Raw genomic sequence first — 26,227 nt, forward strand, 5'->3', positions numbered from 1 at the left:
CCATAATTAGATAAATTTCGTAATTTTCATATTTCAGACAATTTCCAAAAGTACATGTGTATCTTTTGAACCTTTCCACTATTCGAATGAATTAGAGTGCGGCATGTGGGGGTCGGCAAACGTCTGGGACATACAGATGTCTGGAAATAGCAACGGGCACTTGTCCTATTTCTTAAAAATCTATCCGTTTTAATTATTTTTCAGTCTTTATCAAAATATTGCGAGAATGATCTTTTCACAAAGGATGCATGTTCTTCAGCTGTGCAATGAAAAATCTTTATTTTTTTTTTACTTCCGTACCATACATAACGTCCACAAAACGGTATTTCTCTACACAATGAGCAGTAACTGTGAAGTTTTAATGTGGATGTAAATAAGTGTTTATTTAGCGATCTTATTTCTGTGGATTAACAATGTATTTAATGAAAGTGTTTACCAGAGATTTTTGTTACAGAAATTTGATTACAAATACATACCATATATTTCTTTTGTTTTGTTCACATCCATACATGATATAATTGTGGTGAGAGCTATTGGAGAAATGTCTAGCAAAGAAAAACCAAATGGATTAGATTACACAGAAAGGACTCAGTACAAGAACATAGGATATAGCAAAGATTGTCGTTTAGCTGAATATACGTACAATAATATATAATAACTTTCCCAATAACAATAGTTAAAAAAATGTTTATCAAATCTGTTCAAGGCAAAAGTTTATTTCTCAAAGCGGGACCAACGAAATATCCCGTTCTGATTTGATCATAAAATAATTGTATGAATACATTCAATATATTTTGTGCCGAAAATATTCCAGCAAAATCGAATGAATTCGTCGCCGTTCACAACCCGAGGCGTCTGGAGAATTATTGATCGATTTCCAGTTTACTAACTTAATATAAACCCTCAGAGTATAGGATACGATGTCTACACCGTTAAAATATGATACAGATGTCCCCGGTTGTAGACTATATTCAGAGAAAATAATTTGCGAAACCTAGTGATAAATATTGAATATATAAGTAATTTTCATTTCATAGAAGACAGATGGAATTGACACGAAATAAAGGAATTATTTTTTTTTATCTTTTACGAATTTCTTCCCGAATCGAAACTAGATAAACTGACATCTTTTAATTAGGAAAGGCTTTATGGTTCTAAAGATGATGAAACGATATATATGGTATTACGCTGTGACGTAGTTATTTGGAAATTGAGTTACTTTCAATAGGCACCGGAAATCAGCATCGGAAAACAGCACCGGGAAGCGCTTTCATCCCTATCCCACTCCTTCGAATGTATTCAAGAAATTTGCATTCTATTTTAGAAATATAAGTGTCATATTCAGATCAGTGTTGTTAATGCCGTAATTATAACATCATAAATTAGCTATGACATTCATTGTTGATATGAATGTCCATATATAATGTAATCTTAATCCTTTCCTTAAAAGTTCGGGGTTAATTTTCTCAGGTCGGTTCTTTCACAAATTTCCTGTATAAAGTATAACAATTCTACGTTTTGCTATTTAATGACTTACAAGGAACGTAGTAATTTGTATCCGACTCACTTTTTATTTAAATGTGTATTCTTTTGACGAATATTGGAACCTTTTATCACGCTTTCATGTTCTTCTTTCTTTTATTAACGTAACGTCTGTGTTTGTTTGTTCATGAAAGTCTTGTTATTGGATGGTTTTGAAGAAGAAATCAGAGCACAAAGTTATGTTTTCCTTACATGTTTCCAGGTGTCCCCTTTTGTTCATATTTTGCCCTAGTTTTATTGAATTTGAATTTAGATTAGGATTGTATTGTCATGTTGGAATTTTCAATTAAGTGTGTTCTATTGAAATGTTTGTACAAATGTTTATTATCTTGGTATCCTACAAAGAGAATATTCAAATCAGTACGGAAGCGTATTAGTGCAACTTTAAAACTTTTGTTTAGTTTTACACAATTTAATCTGTAAAAATTATCTGTAAAATTTACAAATTAAAGTATATTTTTTTCAGATTGAAGTGTAAATTTCACAGACTATTGTGTAAATTTTACAGATAATTCAGGAGACACAGAAACATGTTATATCATACGTTGACGAGGCACTGCTGTCACCGCTACTGCCTGCTTTGAAAAGTGTATGGATGTCATAGTGATCTTATTAAGAAATGTTTTGTTTCTTTTCTTCGATATGAAGTATTTTATGGTCGTTTGTTTGCCTGTTGGTTCCGTTGTATACCTTTCTCTCATCTGAGAATGTGGCATTACTTACTTGATTGACCAAGGTTTACATGACGGGTGTCGTATAAGCAGAAGACGCTTACTCTTCAGGAACATCTGGTCTTATTATCCCTGTACTTTTTCAGGATTATCCGTGTAAATCTTTCTTTTGTTCATATTTTGTCCTAGTTTTACTGTGATATGTTTGTATTTTCTTGTTGTTTTTTGTGATCGATGAAGACTTAATAAGACTAAACCTACTTTACTTGACAGCTAGTAATTTCAGAAGGAAACTTTGTTGTGATAATTAAAAGGATTTATACATGAAACTTTCTTTTTTGCTGATTTTCGTTGAATGAAATGCTATGTATTTAAGTTTCTGCTTTGTTAATCGGTTTTGTCTGCTATAAATGCCACTAGATTTAATTGAAAACAATGAATCTTAGAGCTCCTGCTGAGAATAGATTTTATTGTTTATTGAAAGCAATAGGTAGAGAATGTTAATTGGTTTTCCGTTAAATATCGTAAACATTTCATGCACGAGCTGAAATATAGATGAATACGTTCTTACAAAAGGGGAACGAGATAAATTAATTAGTGTTTCAAATGTTCGGGAAATTTTAAGCAGGTTATTTGCGGGAGGATATTTTGACGTTACGCTTGACGGCAAGACGACGCCATTTTTTTAATGCGTTGCTGTACGTTGTGTTCTACCATTTTATGCTATTATCTGGTACGAATCGCGAAGAAACTTATTTTTTTTTAAATTAGAGAAGAACAAAATTAGAAAAAGATATAAAAAAGAGCTTTGATGGAAAACAAACCCCTTCTTTACTCGTTTTGATCTGACGGGTTCAACCTATACAGATAAATATATCACCATTGGAAAAGTTGTATCATAACAAATTCTTATATCAGTCCATTTTCTTGATCGCACATTAGATCATTTCCGTGTACAGTTTTCTACTTTGGTATATAGAAAAACTTTTGTGATCAAACCCCACCAGATAACAGCATAAAATGATAAAAATACCCCGTAAAGCGTCGACCTGTTGTCCATGGTACGTCAAACTATATGACGTCACACGACTTGGCTTTTGATCCCTTGATAATGTATTATTAAAAGAAAACGTTTAAAATCTCATGTCGTTTCACTTGTATGGCAGAATATATCGATATTCTTCACTCATGCGTCGTAACTTGTGAAAAAATACAGATATTTTGTCATACTCGTAGTATGTAAATAGTTTTAAACTTGAAACTATTTATATCAAGTTGATAAATCCCTGGTTAGCTAACAAAATATAAAAGATAAATAATATTTACATGGGATGGTCGGATGGTGCATTGGTAGCTTACTCATCTAGCACTCATCTTTCATTTAGTCGGCCCGGGGTTCGATTCCCGGAACGGACATGAAATGGTCACCCGTGGGCTTTCCCCGGGTACTCCGTAATCCTCCCACAATTAGATCCCTTGTACGATTTCATCCGGGCTAACAAGAATGACTAGTATTGATTGAAATAACTTGTTTCACAATTGTTGTAAAATAAATAAAGTTTTTGTGAAAGTATTTACATATAACTATAATCAGGGTATTTCAGCGTATTCACGTATCTACATTTTGTGTTGTATTTGCATAAATTTCATTAATATACCAACCTGCGGTATATGTGGTTGTATATTATAGTTTAAGGTACTTCGGTCAGTGTAGGAATGCAGATGATGTCTCCATGGTAAAGAGAACTGACAGTCTGTCACTTCCGGTGTCAGTATAACTGGCATTTCTCAACTTGCCGGACTTCAGTTAGAAGCTTACACGAGAAATCAAAGTAGTTTTAGGAAACAGATGAAATTGTGGCTTGTCAAATGCTTAGCCACAAAATCTCCATTAGCGCAATATTATCAATGTCGTCTGCTAGACACAGATCTGACAATAAACAGAATCCGTTACAAACAAAATGCGCTCGTTTTCATTGTCACTTATTGACGGGAAAGACATCCATTTAGAAGTTGCATGGCTATTCTGTTCCGAAAATCACATAAAACGTAAACCTTCCAGAAGAAAAATGTCTCCCAATGAAATTCGATCGAGTGTCGCATCACTCCTTAATTATATATCAATGCGCTACAAACGGTTGTGATTCAAAACAAACACACAAAAGTTCGACCTGCTATTAAAGAGAATGATAATGCATCACGCTCAAATAAACGTTTATATAAAAGAAAAATAACAATTTACATAATATGCTGATATTTTTAAAATCATGGTTGTATATGACAAAACCAGGAACTGCATTATTTCATCTTTTTCTCGGATTTGAGCGTAGTGACGTCAGTATTTAGTTAAGCAGGAAATTTAAACACTTATTTTGTATCACAGATTACGAAAATTACATGCAAGCATACATGAAAATATAGGCAGTGAACTTTTAACAATATGGTAGTATACGGTCGCTTTGAATAAAATATGGATGAAAGATAGGTAATTGTGTCGGGAGTCATTCTATTTATCTGTCATCCATGTTATATTGAATACAGCTTTATGTTACAACTGATCAATGTATGATAAAACACCCCTGTTATCGATCGTACTTTGGGAGCCTGAAGTAAAACCGCGACAGTTATAATATATTTCCCCAGGTGTCAATTCACGGCGATGACATGTCAAACAAATTCTGAACGTGTAAATAAGATGAAGAAAAATATTATTTGATACGTCGCAACCTTATCTGTTATAATCCATTTTCCCTAAGGGTTCATTAGCTTTAGTCATCACTGTAAACATAAACAAAATGACGTCATTCTGGACGGAACCCACGTACGTTAATATACCTATAATTATTCGTCGACAAGAACGGGTTTGTTTCAGAGAAGCTCAGAACAGATCGGTGCATTTGTACTGAAGTAACAACGATGTTGGCGATAATCTCGTTAGATCTGAAAATATCGGTGAGAAAATTGTTAACTCGTTTTCACTCCGAAACATTTCATTATTTCTGAAATGGCACAGACACATAAAGTATACAACAGCCATTTTCATGTCAATAAAACTGAAGTTCTTTGTGAACGAACATTTTAAAATGTATACCGCTGTAAGATTTAATTTGTAAGTAATGCAACGCATTGACAGTTGTATTCTTAGCCAATCTATGTATACAAAATTATCACGTTTATAAAAAGTGGACGAATTCAAAAATTATTTTTTGTGATGTAATTAAATATTACGGCTTTATGTGGCGTCAATACGAGCCTTAATGAAGCGAATGGTGTCTACTGATGTGGTAAGAATGTCGCCATTCAACATCATTTCCAATCAGATGGTTCTCGATATTTACCAAGCATTATGGATTGTGTTATTCTGCACGTATTTCGATTTCACATGCGCTCATTCAGAACGTAAAAAAAACTCATATTAAGAGCCCGCAGTAAAGATATGTGATCAAATCTCCATTGCCATCGTTGGATCTATTTGAGAAAACTAGAACACAAATCCCGGATTCATTACGTAAATGTTTACTCAGAACTTTGGTGTCGAGATCTAGGTCATAAATCGGCGCCAACACATTATTACCAATAACTGTAAACCGTCTTTTCTTCTTAGAGCCACTGATCGTGTGATATAAACATCCATTTCAACAAGCTCGTCTACAATTCTACATTGATTGACATACAAATTGTGGCATTACTCTTGGGGGCCTCGTTTCCAAGTAAATTGGCCATTTTCTTTTTACACCCAAGTGTACTGGAAATCTTGATTGTCGTAATACAATTAATTATTTCCAAGGCCGTAATTACATTTACTTAGGTCTATATGATTATATACTCTTATTTGCGTTCATTCTTTGTAACGAGAGACTACTCTTGCCGATATCCAATTTCAGATTTGATAATACACTCTGTGTAATTACCAAGCAGTGACCGAACCCGTCACTAGGCTGTCTACAAATTACCTTCACAAACTTCCTTAGTTTTTGATGTGATACTTACTGTATATCTAAAAGTAGGATTGGACAGTATTATTGTTAAGGAACATAAATAGACTTCAAAAAACTTCGGCCTGATTTTTTTAATTTGTACGAATTCCGGATTTGATATGAATTCCGGTTCTTGTTTCTTTCACATAGCTTAACAAGGGCTACTTTACTTTCCCGAAAACTCCACACTATGACTATAACATTTTTAGAATTTGTCACGACTGACACGGCAATTCCATATTCTTAAACAAATTGTTTATTTACTAATTATCAATCAGGTAAAAAAAGGAAAGCATCGCACAGTGGAATACTAGAGTACTCTCTATGATTCTGTGTTTTAAATAGCAAACCCGAGAAAAAGCCAGAATATACAGACATGCTTGCTGTTAATCGAATACAAATGCAAATTTCTAGACAAGAAAAACGAAGCGAAACAATCTAGATGTCAGAAAAAATGTTTTCTTTTTTGAAAGAAATCAATAAAACGTGCACGTACTTTGAATTCCGTGATATTCTGTTGATCGTTTAGAACGCATTGTAGTTGAGAATCCTTACTCTCTTTTCGTGAAGGAAGAGAAGAGCTGTTCACCAGGATTACAGATAAGTGGAACCGACACTGAGACATGTTTTTTTTTTATTTGATAAATCTATTCTAATAATAGAAATATTTATACTTTTCCGGCCCTAAAGCTTGTAACTTTGAATTCTCTTTGTACATATACAGAGTACATTACACATTGTGATATCAATCTTTAAAAAAAAAACAAAAAACAAAAAAACAAAAAAAAAAAAAACAAAAAACAAAAACAAAAAACACACAAAAAACAAATTTACAGGGACAGGTTGAGCTGTAGTTGTCCTTTACTTAAATGACCGAGGTTCGATTCCACGACTACATCTGAACAGATTACGTGGTCACTCCGGTTTACTCCAGTTTCCTCTAAAATTATGACCCCTCGCGATTATATCCGCTACGTTATAGTAGTCTCTAACCGAAGTCGTTTTTCTTAGAAAAGTGACCGGATATACCTTTTACCTTACGTTATCATACATTTATAGTCTCTAACCAAAGTCGTCGTTCCTCGAAAAGTGACTAGATATACCTTACAGTATTATACATTTGTAGTCTCTAACCAAATTTGTCGTTCCTAGAAAAGTGACCGGATAAACCTTCTACCTTACATTATTATACTTTGTACTCTCTAACAGAAGTTGTCGTTCCTAGAAAAGTGACACGATATATATTTTACCTTACGTTATTATACTTTGTAGTCTTTAACCAAGTCGTCGTTCCTCGAAAAGTGACTTGATATACCTTACATTATTATACATTTGTAGTCTTTAACCAAAGTTGTCGTTCCTAGAAAAGTGACAAGATATACCTTATATCCTACGTTATTATACATTTGTACTCTCTAACAGAAGTTGTCGTTCTTAGAAAAGTGACCGGATTAACCTTTTACCTTACGGTATTATACATTTGTAGTCTTTAACCAAAGTTGTCGTTATCTATATTCATATACATTTGTTCTGGATAGAGATTAATATTAATGTTAAAGCGGTATGATAATAATGAACAGAATGGCGTGTCACTTTTACCTGTTGCCTGTGGTCGGTTTCAACTCTTCATATAATCAGATACAATCAAAACCTTTGAATCATTTTGTGATTAATGTGACGTGCCAACAGAATATAAGCCTATAACTTTGTCGGATGCTTTCATTATACAATATGGCGGTTTTCGTACATTAGCTGAAATAAATAATGAAACGTCGTGTTGTTTTGTCTGGTTTCTAGACCAAGGATTGATTCACGCAATGTGTCACTGCAATTTAATACGTACCTTGGGCCTGGAGCATCAGGTCCAATGTTTTTTTATACATGCCCTTGTTTTGGTGTAGTTATAATGCGTGTGTTCGTCATAGTCTAGATGTGCACAAGAGGTACATCTGTTTAAAACGATTTATGTATCAGTTTCAATTTTTTTTTGTCAAATAAACAAAAGATATAGAAAAAAAAATTGACAACTTCTAACAATTTCGACAACAGAATATCAGTAGGCATTTCTCTGCTGTATTGCACGGTATAATAATAAATATTATTGATAAGGAAATTGTGTTAAGGACCTGCCAGTTTGAAATTCAATGTTACTATAATGTACTACAATAAAAACATATTTTGAAGGCATTTTAGTGATTGTTTTCTTTATACATTATAGTCAGGTTAGTATCTTCCCCGAGTAGTAAGACTAAGCATTTAAAACTTAGCGTGCTAAATCGGCATTGGTGACAAGTCGTCTTTTCTATTCAATAGTTCGTAAATGATCACATTATTTGAGGGGTTGTGCGTGATTTTTTGTTTATTTTTTTTAAATTGTTTTTTCTATAATTGTGTCAAAGAGCATTTAAGCTTACATCGCGTTGAAATACGTTGTATGTAATGTACTGTATATAAACTCAATGTATTTTATAGACGTAATATGCGACATTAGGTTCTTGTCATGTGATCATGATTAAGACTAAATTTCCGTTACACATTTGGCACAAGAAGCCTCCTGGTGACACTGATGTCACTGGTACACGATTGGACATAGAGGCAATATCAGTTATGAATATAGAGGGAAATTATATACCTCCGTAGAGAAATCATCCAAAAGCTGTAAGGTCACCATAATTCATACATGTAGTTGTCCGTAATTCCCGTGGGTGGACTGTCCACAGACCGATGAAGATACCAATGTCAATGGAACATGGTCATACAGAAGTCTACATTGTGTGTAAAATATTCACAGCTGTGGTAATTATCAATCTTATCCTGGCACTAGCGGATATGTAGGTGTCGCTTTTATGGCGTCTATAATTATTGCTAATGTTTTCCAGCTGTTGCATAGTATTAAATAGGTGTCGCTGTTGTCTACATAAAGCATTTATTAAATTGACGGTACTATTCATTTACAAAATTAAAAACCTTCAAACGTAAGGTGAGCGACTACAAAACACGAACAATGAAATATTTTCATGCAGAACCTTGAATTTCGGGAGAGGTAGCGTTCTTAGCTTCTTAGCTTAATGTATGTAAGTAATGCCGCGTTTCTCAAATGGGAACCGCGTGAACTATTCATGTATATGTAACCACCAGCCGTACTAATGAGCACCGGAACATCCGACATTATAGCACACAAGGAGGTAGAATAATTTCCATTGTAGTCATGATGGTGACCATAAAACTCTCCACTATTATGTTCACAAACCTGCGTCTCTCGAAACCTAGTGTTTCGAAATCGATATGCATATATTGGGAGCCGGCCATTAAATACCGAATCAATTATAAAAATAGGAAATCCACAAAAGGGAAAGCGTCATGCTTATGATAAAAAAGCTTAGTGGAAGGTTGTCCCATTTGATTGCTTTGTGGGTAAACATCGAGCTACAAAACACCCGATATCACATCGTTAAATGTTAACCCAATCAAACATGGTCAATATATTTTTCGTCCTTTCAAAACTTGACACCGTCGATGCATTTGTAAAATTAGACGATTTGGCAAGTTTTTATGCCCCGAAATATTGGGAGCATATTGGTTTTTTTCTGCTGTTTGTTTTTGTTTTTGTCTGTTGTCAACTTTAACCTTGCCCATAACTATTGCAGCGAAAAATTGTGTATGTAGCACATGCCTTAATTGTTTTCAGAATTTTGTGCAACCTTGTTTCATATACACATTTAAAAAAAACTGTTTTGATGTGTTCTTTGACAAATTTAGTCTGGATGAAAAATAAATAAAACTTAAGAAATTCAATAAATTTCACGATTTCATTCTCAATTTTTTTCGTTTTCCCTTTCAAACGTACTTTTCATGACATGCGTATATACTCTAGTATAGGTCAATGTACTATATATTGATAGAGACGTTCTCTGAAGGCGGCCCTTTCCTCATGAAATGGGTATGGTAATGTCGTTCATGTATTTAAGGATGTTCCCGATTTGTCAAAAGTTCTCTAAATATTGTATCACCAGACCACGTGTAAAGTTCTCTATATATTGTATCACCAGACCACGTGTAAAGTTCTCTATATATCATATCACCAGACAAGTAAAGTTCTCTATATACTATATCACCAGGCCACATGTAAAGTTCTCTATATATTTTATCACCAGACCATATGTAATGTTCTCTATATATCATATCACCAGACCACGTGTAAAGTTCTCTATATATCATATCACCAGACCATATGTAAAGTTCTCTATATATTGTATCACCAGACCACGTGTAAAGTTCTCTATATATTGTGTCACCAGACCACGTGTAAACTTCTCTCTATATTGTATCACCAGATCACGTGTAAAGTTCTCTATATATTGTATTACCAGACCACGTGTAAAGTTCTCTATATATTGTATCACCAGACCACGTGTAAAGTTCTCTATATATTGTATCACCATACCAAATGTAGGAGTCAATATATATTGTGTCATTATGTCACAAGACTTCACGCTGTTTTACGTTGAATAATTTTAGAGCCAGTAAAAACGACATAGCTCATTCTTTACTTTTAGAAGGACAGAACAGTATATCTGGTTTAGAGTAACGTAGTGTCGTGTTAATGTTACTTAGGGTGACATTAGTCTAAGATTATCCAATGGAAAATAGTCTAAATAGTACAGTTCCGATTGCCCGTATGTTGTTTTTTCTTCGGTGTCGTTGACGTCGACGTCCAAAGAAACGTTAATGTTAGGTTAATATGAAACTTTTACGTCGCTAAACGTCATAGATACCAAATATTTGTTCTTTCAGAAATTTCAAATTTTATTTTACTCGTATGCACAAATTTGGCAAACACATGTTATATCAATATTTCTACGCTATGCCGTTAGATATTTATATACACCCTTCAATATATGTGACAATGTATTTCCATGTCCTGTCTGTATAGGTAACCCGTCAATGTGGTATGTTGCAATTTACATCACCTGATTTGACGTTATGTGTACCTGTCGGAATAAACCTGCAAATACAGATAACTTTTTACGAGAACAGAACACCAAGAACAGTCATATTTCTACATAAAAAACTGCTGTCTTTGTTGCAATAGTTTACCTAATTCCTGTGGCACAAATGAACTAGTTATCCTACCCGACATAGTTTTCATGAATTATTTATGACAACAAAATCGCTTCGTGATACTACCTTGTTTGTATCTGATAGAGAATGTCTACCTTGGGGCCTGTGCGAGGACGTGAGCTAGGTACTCCATATTTTATTAATGTACATACAGATGGTAGAACAACGTTCTTAACCGATTTGTTTTCATCATCCCATTATGAATATTCATTGATATAGAGACTCTGTTTCAAGCTCAGTGCGCATGTATTTACTGTCAAAGCCCGTGTAAAGATGCGACATGGTGTGCATGTATATTCATAGTATTCATAGAGCACCTGTATATCTAAACACTGACAGATGAATTCATTCGTAAGTAACTCAATGGTCATGAATAGATAACATGCGTTCATAAATCCCTGTTATGTGTCTGAAAATAAAAATACGGTTAGTTAACCACTGACCGCGTCTGTCCAGTTATACAACCTAGAATTTCAAACCGTGATTACAGATACTTATAATACCCATAACTCATTCGTGAAATCCTCGATATCATTCATCGGGTGATGAACGTCACTGAAATAAGACAAATCATTTGTAACGCTGGTGGTTTTAATGGTTCATAGATCAATGTAAACACAATGTTTGTTTTGTTGGTTCGGAAGTAGGAACTAATTCCGGGTTAGGAACAACAATAGAAAATATCAAGATAACGGGGTAAGAGAGCAGAGCTTGTTTCCTTACAAATAGATTTAATCATAGAATTAATCACCTCGTATCGGCGGTCATTTTTTTACGTACAGCGAGTCATTGTTCGACAGTGTCCAGGTCATTTTTTTTCGTTTCGTATGTTTTTTCACTGGTCTGTAAATTGTAACCAATATAAGTTAGAATCTATCATTACGACCCAAACTACGACAATGTCAGTGAGAATAACCGAAATGCCATGCTATATATGGGTCGGTAGATATAGGTTGTAAAGAAATGGCTACTAGACTGGAAAGTAAGAGGACACTTCAGTCAGTTGGGAATGGCGAGGTCGCTGAAAGCTGAACAACTGACCGCATGCTCTTTAAATTTGTTGGCTCAAGACGAGTGTTATTAGATAAGCCTAAATCCCTTTTTCATGGTGAAATCTTATCAAATATACAGCTACACGCATTGGTCTAACCGTATTATTTTGTAGAGACTATGTCTGATACTGATTAAATCTGTAATATTGACTAGCAAAGCCTCGAAATTATATCCCTATTACTTCAAACAGAAAATATCCATGTCTCTGTTTAAAAAAATCATTTTAATATCGATACCCTACGGATGTGTTTCCATACAGCTCATTTCCATTCATCATTTAACCTCACCACGAACTACAGGGTTCACGAAAGCAGATGTTTATCCCGCTGTATGCTCAATATAGCCCATGAAACATCACCCCAGAATACATTTAATTAAAAACACTCGAAAGACATCAATTATAGATTGTAAGCAGTATCCTTATATTTTTAAATAAGTTGTTATTAACATGTGTTCATTTCAACAAAATTTAAGTTGTAAATTAAAGATAATTTGAATCCCCTGGTTTTTATCAACTCTAGTTCTGTACTTATACATTTTGACCTTGTACCTACTTATTATCTGAATTAGCCCGGAAATGAGGCTTGTAACTACACACACCATTAATAGCTTCAACCACCTCCACAGCCCTGTAGCCACTTTTTGATTTTTAAAAATAGATCTTTTGAGAGAAAGCGGTGTTTATACTAAGCCTGTTAACACTTGTTTGATACGACAGACAACGTTTAAAGTATCCTCAACTTTATACATCTCATTTCCAGTAAGATCCTGTTAAAATCTAAACTTCAATAACATTCATTTAACTACCATGTCATTTTACCCCAAAACACTAACGATTACATGTCATTGCAATTCTTTCAGAAACAAAACGTGAAGAAGTTAGTGACAATATAACATTATTATATGTATTTATAGACAGACTAGTCCACGACTACTGATGGGCGTATCTTGCCGCTTATATTAATCTGTCCAGTCTCGTTAGTCCTCGATTCGTCCTTTCATCCTTTCTCCCGCTACCATTACTCGCGTCTAACGCTACTTCCTCTCCATCCATGACTTGCATTTCACTATTTCCTCTCGTTCTTGCTTGTGATACTAGTTTACGTTTCAACTCTATTTTTGTTATATCTGTAGACTGAACAATTAAGGTAGTATCAGTGATGTAAGTAATCGATGTAATTTACTTATTAGTAGGAATTATGGCCAGCCATTTTGAGCGAGCGTAGCATTATCACTGACGTATTTCATTGTGGTAAACAAACACGACAGAATATTTGGTGTCGACAATATCTATTTTACCTAAGATTCAAGGAACTCTTCCTAACTTGAATACTGATCTATTGTGTACCTAACTAGTTCTTGCTGTTTTGTGTTTCTAGTGTATCCTTTCGGAGAATCACCGTAAACTTGCCGGGTAAAATACTTAGTTTTGGTGCACGAGACTATGTGTTGGAATGGGATGGGGTTGGTGGATATCAGCTGTCTTTCATTCCAGTCAGTGATTTTCTTTGCGATACATAGGCAATAAGATTTAGAACAATGAAAAGTTGTATTAGACGTGGCTACGATTCTGTCATATATCGGTTTGTTTATATTTCTGGAACCCATCAATAGTTATTGCGTTAATAGTACGCAATCTTTGAAATCATGAGTGACTGATGAATTTGTTTAAGGTGTTTTAGTAAACGGTGTTTCCTCATCTTTTTTAGACGCTGACTCCATGACAACGCCGTCGAAATAAAAAGGAAAGCTCACTTCGCGAGAAGGAGGTTAAGGTAAGTTAACGAATGAAAGCTTAAAATAATAGCTTGCTCACGTGATAATCACGTGATTATGATAACTAAAAAATCTTTACATGTTTGTCAGGGTTCGATGGGCAATAATTCCAACATTTCGCAGTTATTTGTTTATTATACGACTTTCTGACAAACTCGGCTCGCAATCTTAGAGCCTAACACCACTCAGCCTCCTTACTTCGTATCCTATGGTGAGTAAGCACATTTCCTTTGCTCAATCTATTTGCTTTTTATGACAAAAATGTCCCTGTCTTCTTTACAATAATGCTCGTTGATTCGCCATCGGCGTGGTAGTCTTCTGTAGAAAAATCCTTTATTTACATTCAAGGATCGATAACCACGTGAGTCTTGAAATCTACCTGCCGTCTATAGAAGGCTCCACAAGACGTATATTTTTGTAAGACCTGCAAATGAATAACACCTTTTAATACCATTTTTAGCATTAACTACAGTGGTGACAAATAATAAATTAAACTGTATCAAACAATATCGTTTCGTCCTTCTAGGACTCGTCAGTGAGGCCCAAGATGGCCATTGTATGTGTTTTTCATATTGCGATTACACGTGTCGGTTTATATCAAAGTGTATAAATTATGTGAAATGATCTTTCTAAAACCTTGAGATCTGACCTAATAATGGATTAACTTTATTTCATGATGTTTACTACTGTCCGTAACATAGCCTCCATAAACAATACACACAAAGTCTGCCACTATTTCCCTATCATTAGAATTGAGATTTTTGTGCGCGTTACGCGAGCTTTATTGCAGCAAACTCGAAAAGGAGATCAAATTCAAAGTGTTTTATGGAACTTTGAAAAGCTTGCCACCATAAATCTCCTTTTCCACGGCCTTGACTGGTCGCCTTTCTCTCTCTTGTACGTAACCATGGCAAAACGCGGTAAAGAATGCTTGACTCTATTGAAATCAATACATCCCACACCGGAAATGAAAGGGATCTATGGCATACAAAAAATTGCTCATAATTCGGCTCTTTCCAGCCAGTGTTAATCAAGGCTAGATTTTACGGACATCACACACTATCATATTCTCAATATCATGATCGGGAATTTGTGTCTACGTCATAAGCCCACAACAAATGCGATCATTGCGAGCATTATTACACTAGATCGCAGATCGAGATAACGCAAAAGTCGTGTGAGATTACGAGATAACACGAGAGTCATGCAAGCACAGAGGATAACGAACGTCATGCGAAATTACGCGATACGTCGACCCCCATAATAAGATGATGACTTTAAACCACCGATATGTCATCAGGAGAGAGTCCTATTTGTTGTCTGCGATTGTGTTTTGTGATTGCGTTGAAATTAACCAATGTATGTTGTTCCAAGACAGAATAAAACAGAACTATATCAGTTCATGAATGATAGCCATGTTCAAACTTATAACGATCGAACGTTTATTTTGATATGGTTGCAATTTATTGAATGCAATAATGTAGGGATAGGTTTAAAACAACATTTTCAGAAGATGGAACTTATGAAAAAGTTAATTTCATACCTCAGTTCAGTGATCAGCTGGTTCCCTGTAAAGACGTGGAACACTGATGGCGGGGCTACTCAGGTCATACAAAACCTTATACGCCGGCCATTCTCGTTAATTAAAAAACTTAGATATAAGTTAATTTAGAGAAATTAGGATTTGACATCAAATTGATTGCTGAACCGCTTTCATAAACTTTGAAAAAATAAACAAAAACACTTTACAAAAAAAATATCTAGATGAACCAGAACACTAATTATCCTATAACCGATCTGTTTTATTCCTATATCTAAAGCTGTCGAGAGTTCACCATCAAATATAGTGTACTTCTGCTCTTAAGGCCCAATAGGTACGGAGACTATAAAAACTGTACTCATAGCAAATGCTACAACAGACAGGGGGCAACGTATTCAGGAAAGAACGGAAAGAAAAAAAAAAGAAACAACATAAGGTCACCTTGGGTTTGTCTTTTACGACAAAGATATTGAGTACAGAAGTTGTACGTATATCAGTGGACTAAAGGCGGGAGTTATGTCTCATTTGGAATCGTAATTAGTATAAACCTGGGCATCACCCTACCGTAATAACTTTTGAACCCGGCAGTGCGAGGACACTCTGATCGGGTTTATTTCAAAGAAAAGCTCACGCACATTCATCATAAAACTGATAGTAAAATAATCACTGCCTAGGAACTTACCCTGGAGGATTGACTGACCATGTTTCTTGTTTTTTTTTCTCGTTTTTCCTATTGATAGTATCTTTAAGCATATCCAATATGATGTATATATATACATATATATCTTAATACCAATATCTGTTTTAAAACCAATCGAATTTCTTAAGTTAATGATCTGCAAATTAATAGGAAAATTGCAAGAACTTTCACACCCAACGATTCAGGATTTTATTTCAAAGTTTTTTTCTTTTTCTTGTTTTTTTTTTAAACAAAAAGTATTTTCTTCTTAAGAATACAAATATTGAACTTTTCTTTGCTTTTGATGATGTAACAATAGCTTGATGCTGACAGATTGGCACTACCTGTAAAACGACCTGTGTGATCCTGAGATAATCGTTCATTACAGGCCTATCAAGGACACCAATGATAGATGTCATTCATTCTGTACTGAACACAGGTGATATCATTAATTTGTACTGAACACAGGTGATATCATTCTGTTTTGTACTGATACACAGGTGATATCATTCATTCTGTACTGAACACAGGTAAATCATTCATTCTGTACTCAGGTGATATCATTCATTCTGTACTGAACACAGGTGATATCATTCATTCAGTACTGAACACAACACTGGTGATATCATTCATTCAGTACTGAACACAGGTGATATCATTCATTCTGTACTGAACACAGGTGATATCATATCATTCATTCTGTACTGAACACAGGTGATACAGGTGATATCATTCATTCATTCATTCTGTACTGAACACAGGTGATATCATTCATTCTGTACTGAACACAGGTGATATCATTCATTCTGTATGAACACATATCATTCATTCTGTACTGAACACAGGTGATATCATTCATTCTGTACTGAACACAGGTGATATCATTCATTCTGTACTGAACACTGGTGATATCATTCATTCTGTACTGAACACAGGTGATATCGTTCATTCTGTACTGAACACAGATGATATCATTCATTCTGTACTGAACACAGATGATATCATTCATTCTGTTCTGAACGCAGGTGATATCATTCATTATATACTGAACATAGGTGATATCATTCATTCTGTACTGAACACAGGTGATATCATTCTGAACATACTGAACACAGGTGATATCATTGATTCAATACTGAACACAGGTGATATCATTCATTCTGTTACTGAACACATGTAATATCATTCATTCTGTACTGAACACAGGTGATATAATTCATTCTGTACTGAACACATGTAATATCATTCATTCTGTACTGAACACATGTAATATCATTCAATCTGTACTGAACACAGGTGATATCATTCATTCTGTACTGAACACAGGTGATATTCATTTTGTACTGAACTCTGGTGATATCATTCATTCTGTACTGAACACAGGTGATATCATTCATTATGTACTGAACATAGGTGATATCATTCATTCTGTACTGAACACAGGTGATACACATATAATATCATTCATTCTGTACTGAACACAGGTGATATCGTTCATTCTGTACTGAACACTGGTGATATCATTCATTCTGTACTGAACACAGGTGATATAATTGATTCGGTACAGAACACAGGTGATATCATTGATTCGGTACTGAACGCAGGTGATATCATTCATTATGTACTGAACACAGGTGATATCATTCATTATGTACTGAACACAGGTGATATAATTCATTCTGTACTGAACACAGGTGATATCAGTCATTCTGTACTGAACGCAGGTGATATCATTCATTATGTACTGGTACTGAACACAGTTCTGTACTGAACACATATTATATCATTCATTCTGTACTGAACACATATAATATCATTCATTCTGTACTGAACACAGGTGATATCATTGATTCTGTACTGAACACATATAATATCATTCATTCTGTACTGAACACATATAATATCATTCATTCTGTACTGAACACATATAATATCATTCATTCTGTACTGAACACAGGTGAAATCATTCATTCAGTACTGAACACAGGTGATATCATTCATTCAGTACTGAACACAGGTGATATCATTCATTCTCTGTTACTGAACACAGGTGATATCATTCATTCTGTACTGAACACAGATGATATCATTCATTTTGTACTGAACACAGGTGATATCATTCATTCTGTACTGAACACAGGTGATATCTTTCATTCTCTGTATCTGAACACAGGTGATATCATTCATTCTGTACTGAACACAGGTAATATCATTCATTCTGTACTGAACACAGGTGATATCATTCATTCTGTACTGAACACAGGTGATATCATTCATTCTGTACTGAACACAGGTGATATCATTCATTCTGTACTGAACACAGGTGATATCATTGATTCAGTACTGAACACAGGTGATATCATTCATTCTGTACTGAACACTGTACTGAACACAGGTGATATCATTCATTCTGTACTGAACACAGGTGATATCATTCATTCTCTGTTACTGAACACTGGTGATATCATTCATTCTGTACTGAACACAGGTGATATCATTCATTCTGTACTGAACACAGGTGATATCATTCATTCTGTACTGAACACAGGTAATATCATTCATTCTGTACTGAACACATATAATATCATTCATTCTGTACTGAACACAGGTGATATCATTCATTCTCTTTCAGGTGATATCATTCATTCTCTGAACACAGGTGATATCATTCATTCTCTGTTACTGAACACAGGTGATATCATTGATTCATTCTGTACTGAACACAGGTGATATCATTCATTCTGTACTGAACACAGGTGATATCATTCATTCTGTACTGAACACAGGTGATATCAGTCATTCTGTACTGAACACTGGTGATATCAGTCATTCTCTGTATCTGAACACAGGTGATATCATTTTTCATTCTTTTTGACTTGTATGTCAAAAAAATGCTCAACACTGTCTAATTGAGATATGACTTCCAGTTCCTTCAGTGCGACAGAAATGACTGACTCATGCACTACCTAACACACAGTACGGTAGTTGTAGTGCCCAAACAGTGGTAATATGACGCGAGTGTTGAGACTGCATCAGTGTTAATTCTATAAATAGAAAACCACGTGCGTATATAGCCGATACGTAAATTAGAATACAACACAGTCTGGCGACGGCTTCATTGGCGATGTAAGGTAGGTATAAAACGATGTTAGACATTATTGTACAAACTCTAGTGTATTGGTCAGTAGATCGGTATCCATTCGAACTATCATATTGTGATTTACTTGTTTAAATTCATATTTGTAGTTTTTTTTTTTCGTGGAGATCTGTTTTGAATACGGCATATGTTCTATTGTACTTATTATGCATACAACTTTTCCCACGAGTTCCACAGCATCATAATTTTTCCCGAACTATTAATGAAGGATGTACGTCTCAGAGGCGTACAAATCCGTTACAAGATTTCAGTTAAGGCGTCAGTTGACTGCCGAATCGTATGGAACACACGGGGGATAAAATCGCATCTTACCAATGGTGGTACACTTACCTATGCATAATGTACCCAGACAGTTTGATCACTCTCTACTGTATATCGTAGTGTCTGGTGTTCATTGATTCGCCTCTAGTTCTTGTACTTCATACTCTTTATTAAGTAAAGTCAAAACCGAGGACTAGATGTAGTAATTAGAGTATATCCTAGTACCACGTGCGTAGGTCGTAGTTCATTCATGATTTGACGCGTGAAATACTGTTTTACCGAGAAATGTTCGTGCTTCTCATGACAAATTTAATTAGTCACATAAATTCCTGTTAAAGACCACACACCGTGTATCATACCTTTGTTCTTAATAGCGTTAATGTTCCCGAGAGACATCGTTCTGATTTCTAAACAAAACATATCCTTTTGCAACATATTTCTGTCATATAAGTTTTGTGTTTTGTTTTTAAATTTACAGGTTGAATTCCATAAGGTTTAAACCATCGATATAATTAGATTGTGTATTTAAAACCAATCTCAATAATACCGTTGAGAAAACCTGAGTTTCAGGAAAGTTAATTCATCACGTTTCAGGTGATAAAAATTATCAGGCGAACAACATCCATGTTTTACAAACGAAATATAATAATTTTGTTGAGAAAATGTCAAATTCTAAATGGAGCAAATGACATGAAACAGTTATTGGCGGTATTCTATACCGTTGGCAGATGTGTGCTGACATGTTTTAATGGAGGTTGAGTATTATTTGCTGAGTATACTTTGACGTGTGTATGTTTATATTGATGAACATCAATAGTTGTATGTTTACAATCCGATAGACGTAAGTAAAACAATTGATTATCAGAATAATTAACTAGTACATATGAGGTCTACGGCCAACGAAGACTCCGTAAAACAGTCCGTCCTCCCACGGAGTACTAACATCTTCTAATTAAGCAGCACACGTAGATAGGATCCTACTGGGTACCATTAATGCCCACTTAGAGTGTCCATTGCGTCCAGCTAAGCGGAAACAAATACCAGACAAGACATTCTGGTAGATACAGATTAACGATGAACAGACTCCATTTACTACCATACAGACGTGCTGTACTGTACATTCTGACAATGCCCTGTAAATGGACCATTCTGACACTACCATGTAGACGAACCATTCTGACACTGTCCTGTAGACGGACCATTCTGACACTACCCTGTAGACGGACCATTTTGACACTACGCTGTAGACAGACAATTCTGACACTACCCTGTAGACAGACCATTCTGACACTGTCCTGTAGACGGACCATTCTGACACTACCCTGTAGACGGACCATTCTGACACTACGCTGTAGACAGACAATTCTGACACTACCCTGTAGACGGACAATTCTGACACTACGCTGTAGACGGACCATTCTGACACAACCCTGTAGACGGACCATTCTGACACAACCCTGTAGACGGACCATTCTGACACTACCCTGTAGACGGACCATTCTGACACTGTCCTGTAGACGGACCATTCTGACACTACTCTGTAGACAGACCATTCTGACACTACTCTGTAGACGGACCACTCTGACGCTACCCTGTAGACGGACCATTCGGACACTACACTGTAGACGGACCATTCTGATACTACCCTGTTGACGGACCATTCTGACACTGTCCTGTAGACGGACCATTCTGACAATGCCCTGTAAATGGACCATTCTGACACTACCCTGTTGACGGACCATTCTGAAACTACCCTGTAGACGGACCATTCTGACACTACCCTGTAGACGGACAATTCTGACACTACCTTGTAGACGGACCATTCTGACACTGCCCTGTAGACGGACCATTCTGACACTACCCTGTAGACGGACCATTCTGACACTACCCTGTAGACGAACCATTCTGACACTACCCTGTAGACGGACTATTCTGACACGGTCCTGTAGACGGACCATTCTGACACTATCCTGTAGATGGACTATTCTGACACTGTCCTCTAGACGGAATATTCTGACACTTTCAATATCCCTACTCCGTTGGCAGTTCATGCGTTGGTCACGCGCAACTGACTTTGGTACATTACGTTACATTGTGGCAATGCTAAATATAACTGGTAATTTGGGCAGGTTCGTCCAAACAGCTTTTTATAGCACTAAGTTAAAACAATGATATTGTAAACTGGTAACGGGATAGACCAGTGAAAAATATTTCTGTGATTGACAGAAATCTCTAATATCAAACGCAAGTATTCTGGTATTGAAGGCGTCGTTCTACATTTTTAACGGACGTACACGTGACAATAGAAATTAAATGTGCTGCTCTTTACGAACGGACGGACATTTACCTGTAACCATAGAAATATCACGGTGTGGTCACGAGTGGGCAGATAAGAAAATGTGATAGGAGTGAAGATTTCGTCAGATATTTACCTTCTCGGGTGTCATTTAATCTTATCCAGGGAGTTCATGTCAGTCACGGTGGAGATTTTCCTATTTACGGAATTATATGTTCAGTATTTGTTTAATGGTGGTGTATTATATAGATTTTCTTTTAACGTATTTTGCCGTCATATCAATAGGAATTAAACGTAGGTTTAAACTTTTACAAAATACAAGTAGAAAGGCGTATCAACATAAATGTACAAACGTTCATGACTATCTGTTTGATTTATGATCGTGTGTTGTGCTCACTTACACTGACAAGCGTTTGTTCAATTCCGTTCAACTTAATTTATTTTATTGATTGTATGAGTGTATAATGTACATAATGCAATTCAAACATAGATATGGATATGTAGCAGAAAAAAAACAAAGTGGATTGTGAGTTAAAGCATTACAGCTCTTATCTTCATTGTTTCAAAAATATATTTACCAAGAAGGCTTAGTTCACAAAATAATTCTCATCTTCACTATTGGAGGATTTTTCTCAGTATTAGTTCTTTATAAGATAACTTCGTAGGTAGGTGTATACACTGCATATCAACACAAAGTGATGCTCATTTTCAATCTCACTTGTTGATTTAGAAATTGTACAGTATCTCCTATCCCGCTCCATATTTCTACAGCAGCCTGATTCAACTGCTAAACAATGTGTTGACATGAGAAGATTTGTCGAAGAAATTCTATATTTCACAGACATATATACGGTTAAATAATGCTGAGTGGAAACATGCTTAACAATACGCTTATATAAGAAACATTATGGGAAATTTTCTAACAAACGTCTCAAGTGTTGCTGAGCTTGATCAAAAGATTCATTATCGTGTGCATTAGCGTTAAAAAGTTATTGTTTATGTCAAACATCACTCAAACCGAGTGATTGTATGTTTTGCTTATATACAAAAAATAGGGTTTCATCAGTGGCCGCGTGATGTATTTACATCCATGTTCTTACATACATTTGTTTAACGATTAGAGTCTGGACTAGCTTGTGTAGGTGGGTTAGCGCGTGTTCAGTGATCGTGACATACCTGTACATGGACTAGCTTGTGTAGGTGGCGTGATATACCTGTACATGGACTAGCCTGTGTATGTGGATTAGCGTTTGTTCAATGACTGTGTCATACCTGTACCTGGACTAGCCTGTGTATGTGGATTAGCATTTGTTCAGTGACCGTGTCCTACCTGTACGTGGACTAGCTTGTGTATGTGGATTAGCGTTTGTTCAGTGACCGTGTCATATCTGTACATGGACTAGCTTGTGTAAGTGGAATATCGGGTGTCCAGTAATCGTGTCATACCTGCACGTGGTCTAGCTTGTGTATGTGGATTAGCGTTTGTCCAGTAATCGTGTCATACCTGTACATGGACTAGCTTGTGTAGGTGGATTAGCGTTTGTTCAGTGACCGTGTCATACCTGTACATGGTCTAGCTTGTGTAAGTGGATTAGCGTTTGTTCAGTGATCGTGTCATACCTGTACATGGACTAGCTTGTGTAAGTGGAATATCGGGTGTTCAGTGACCGTGTCATACCTGTACATGGACTAGCTTGTGTAGGTGGAATATCGGGTGTTCAGTGACCGTGTCATACCTGTACATGGACTAGCTTGTGTATGTGGAATATCGTGTGTTCAGTGATCGTGTCATACCTGTACATGGACTAGCTTGTGTATGTGGAATATCGTGTGTTCAGTGATCGTGTCATACCGGTACATGGACTAGCATTAGCAGCGGTTATAGGTCTGACTATGTACATAAATGCGAAACATGTGCCATTTTTATCGACGTATCAAATTGTTCTGACTAGAGTTATTCCCGAGAAAACATTTTTCTCGTTCCTTTGGTGATTATCATTCCAGTTCCTGAAAATGCATGTCTGTAATCAAAAAGGAAATCAGAAGATTGAGTGATAAGACTTTTGATTAAGTATAGCAGGTTCATGAGGGTAAGCCATCCAAATTTCAATCGCTCCCAGAATACCGTACATTGCGCTATCCTATATAACACACCTGTAAACTGCTCATACCATTTCAAGAGTCTTGAAAAAAAACGTACCTGAGAACAACACATTATGTTTATTTTGATATTTTTTCATTATACATCAGTTGCCACAAATAAAACAATTTTATCTTTCGTTTTAGTTGATGAGCTAGACTATCTTAGTTGAAATATTTGTAAGCCAGCAATCATATATACATTGCCTGTGTTTTCAGATTCCCACGTACTGTTGCTCGCGGCGCGGTGTATACAAAGTTTAATTTCTCACTGTCAAGGATAGGAAAGTAATAAAATGTTGTCTTCCTTCGTAAGTTGCGTTACCGTGTACATATATATATTATTTATATAGATTGTCAAGTGATTATTCACTTGAATATATAAGCATGTGCTGATTCACACGCATATAATTTTACGTCATGATTCACGTGTTTAGCCTGTCAGGTGATCACACTTCAATTCACGTGTACAGATTGCCGTGTGACGGTTCAAATGTAAAATTGTCACGTGATAATCCATAGGTATGAATAGTCGCCATTAATAGATTTTACATTTTATTTTTAGCATGAAGACATTTAAGAACACCAGAGGCAAAAATATATACTGGTTTTAATACTTTGATCTGAAATTACATGGGTTCATTATAGCTATATATTCAGTGTTTCGGCTGTAGTGGCTCATTAGTTTTAAGGAAACCTCTTTCCAGGAGGCCTTTGAGCATGCGCGACATTCACGATACGCGTTAATCTTTTTACTCCGTTCGGTAACACCCGTCATGAAACGTTTGGTAGCCGCAAACCTATGTAATATCTACCATTGGTAGTAGGGTTCGCCTAATTCTATGTTCAGCCATATGGATGACTCTAGCGAATCACAACTATACCTCTGGATTTAGTCCGAGATCTGATGGAGTGAATTTTCTTTACAGTTTGTAAAATACAAGTAAATGCTCAATTTGACAGGAAATAACAAAGAAAAAACAACAAATAAATAAAAGGAAAAATACGTGAAGGCAAACAACAAAATCAGTGTTTTTTATCACAATTTGGCGTGTGATTCATCGTTTCTTTAAACTATGTAACTTGACATAAAAATAAAATAAAATTTCGACCTCCTCTCGTTTTGATTGGATCTAATCACCTTAATCCTATGAGAATTACAACGTACCGTTGAATCACAACAGTTGTTTGTTGTGGACATGTTAGACTGCTGTGGAAACGATTAGTCGGATCATATGGAAATGTAATCGTTACATGGAAGACAAAGAGGACGTTCATCAACCGTTTATGTCCAATTTGTTTTCTAAGAAACAAGAAACTGGTTAGCTAAACCTATTTTCAAAACCGATCAAATATCTTTCAGAAATTCAAATTCGAAGTTGAAATGAAGCATTAGACACTTAATCTTGGTAAAATTTCATATTGTATTACAAATTTGTCTTGTACACAATGTTATCGTGTGGTATTTAGTGTCGTATTAAAGTGTCGATCACAACTTACAGCCTTGTCGTATTTGGTGTCGTATTGAAGTGTCGATCATTTCATACAATCATGTGGCACATATTTTGACCTCCAAATCTAATTTCACGTGAGGCGTTTTTGCAGGTGTGTCTGATCATTAGTATTTGATACTTACACGTATCACAGATACACCTGACTGAGTCAAACACCATTAAATACATGTAGTTTCACAGCGGCAGCTAAACATAAAATCTGTTAAGGTTTAAGCGTCATTTCATGTTTTAATTGCCCTAGTCGGATTGACGTAGATAGATGTCTTGTTAATAAGAAAAAATCAGCTTTTCATTTAAAATTGCCTGTTGTAATTACACAGAAATAACTCATAATGGGTAAATCATTACTACAACATACAGAACGTTAGAGATGAAACAGACGTCGGGGAAGGTCGAGGTCGGAACGAATTACATCGGCGGCCGTTTCAATGATAAGTGGTATAGTGTTAAGACATATGAAGCTGTCTTCAAGCCTCTCACATGGTTACAAATACTGCTTCC

The sequence above is a fragment of the Ylistrum balloti genome, unplaced genomic scaffold (assembly GCF_031769215.1).
Source record: "Ylistrum balloti isolate Yb309-2 unplaced genomic scaffold, AGI_CSIRO_Ybal_v1 Utg369680, whole genome shotgun sequence".
In the NCBI taxonomy this organism is placed as follows: domain Eukaryota; kingdom Metazoa; phylum Mollusca; class Bivalvia; order Pectinida; family Pectinidae; genus Ylistrum; species Ylistrum balloti.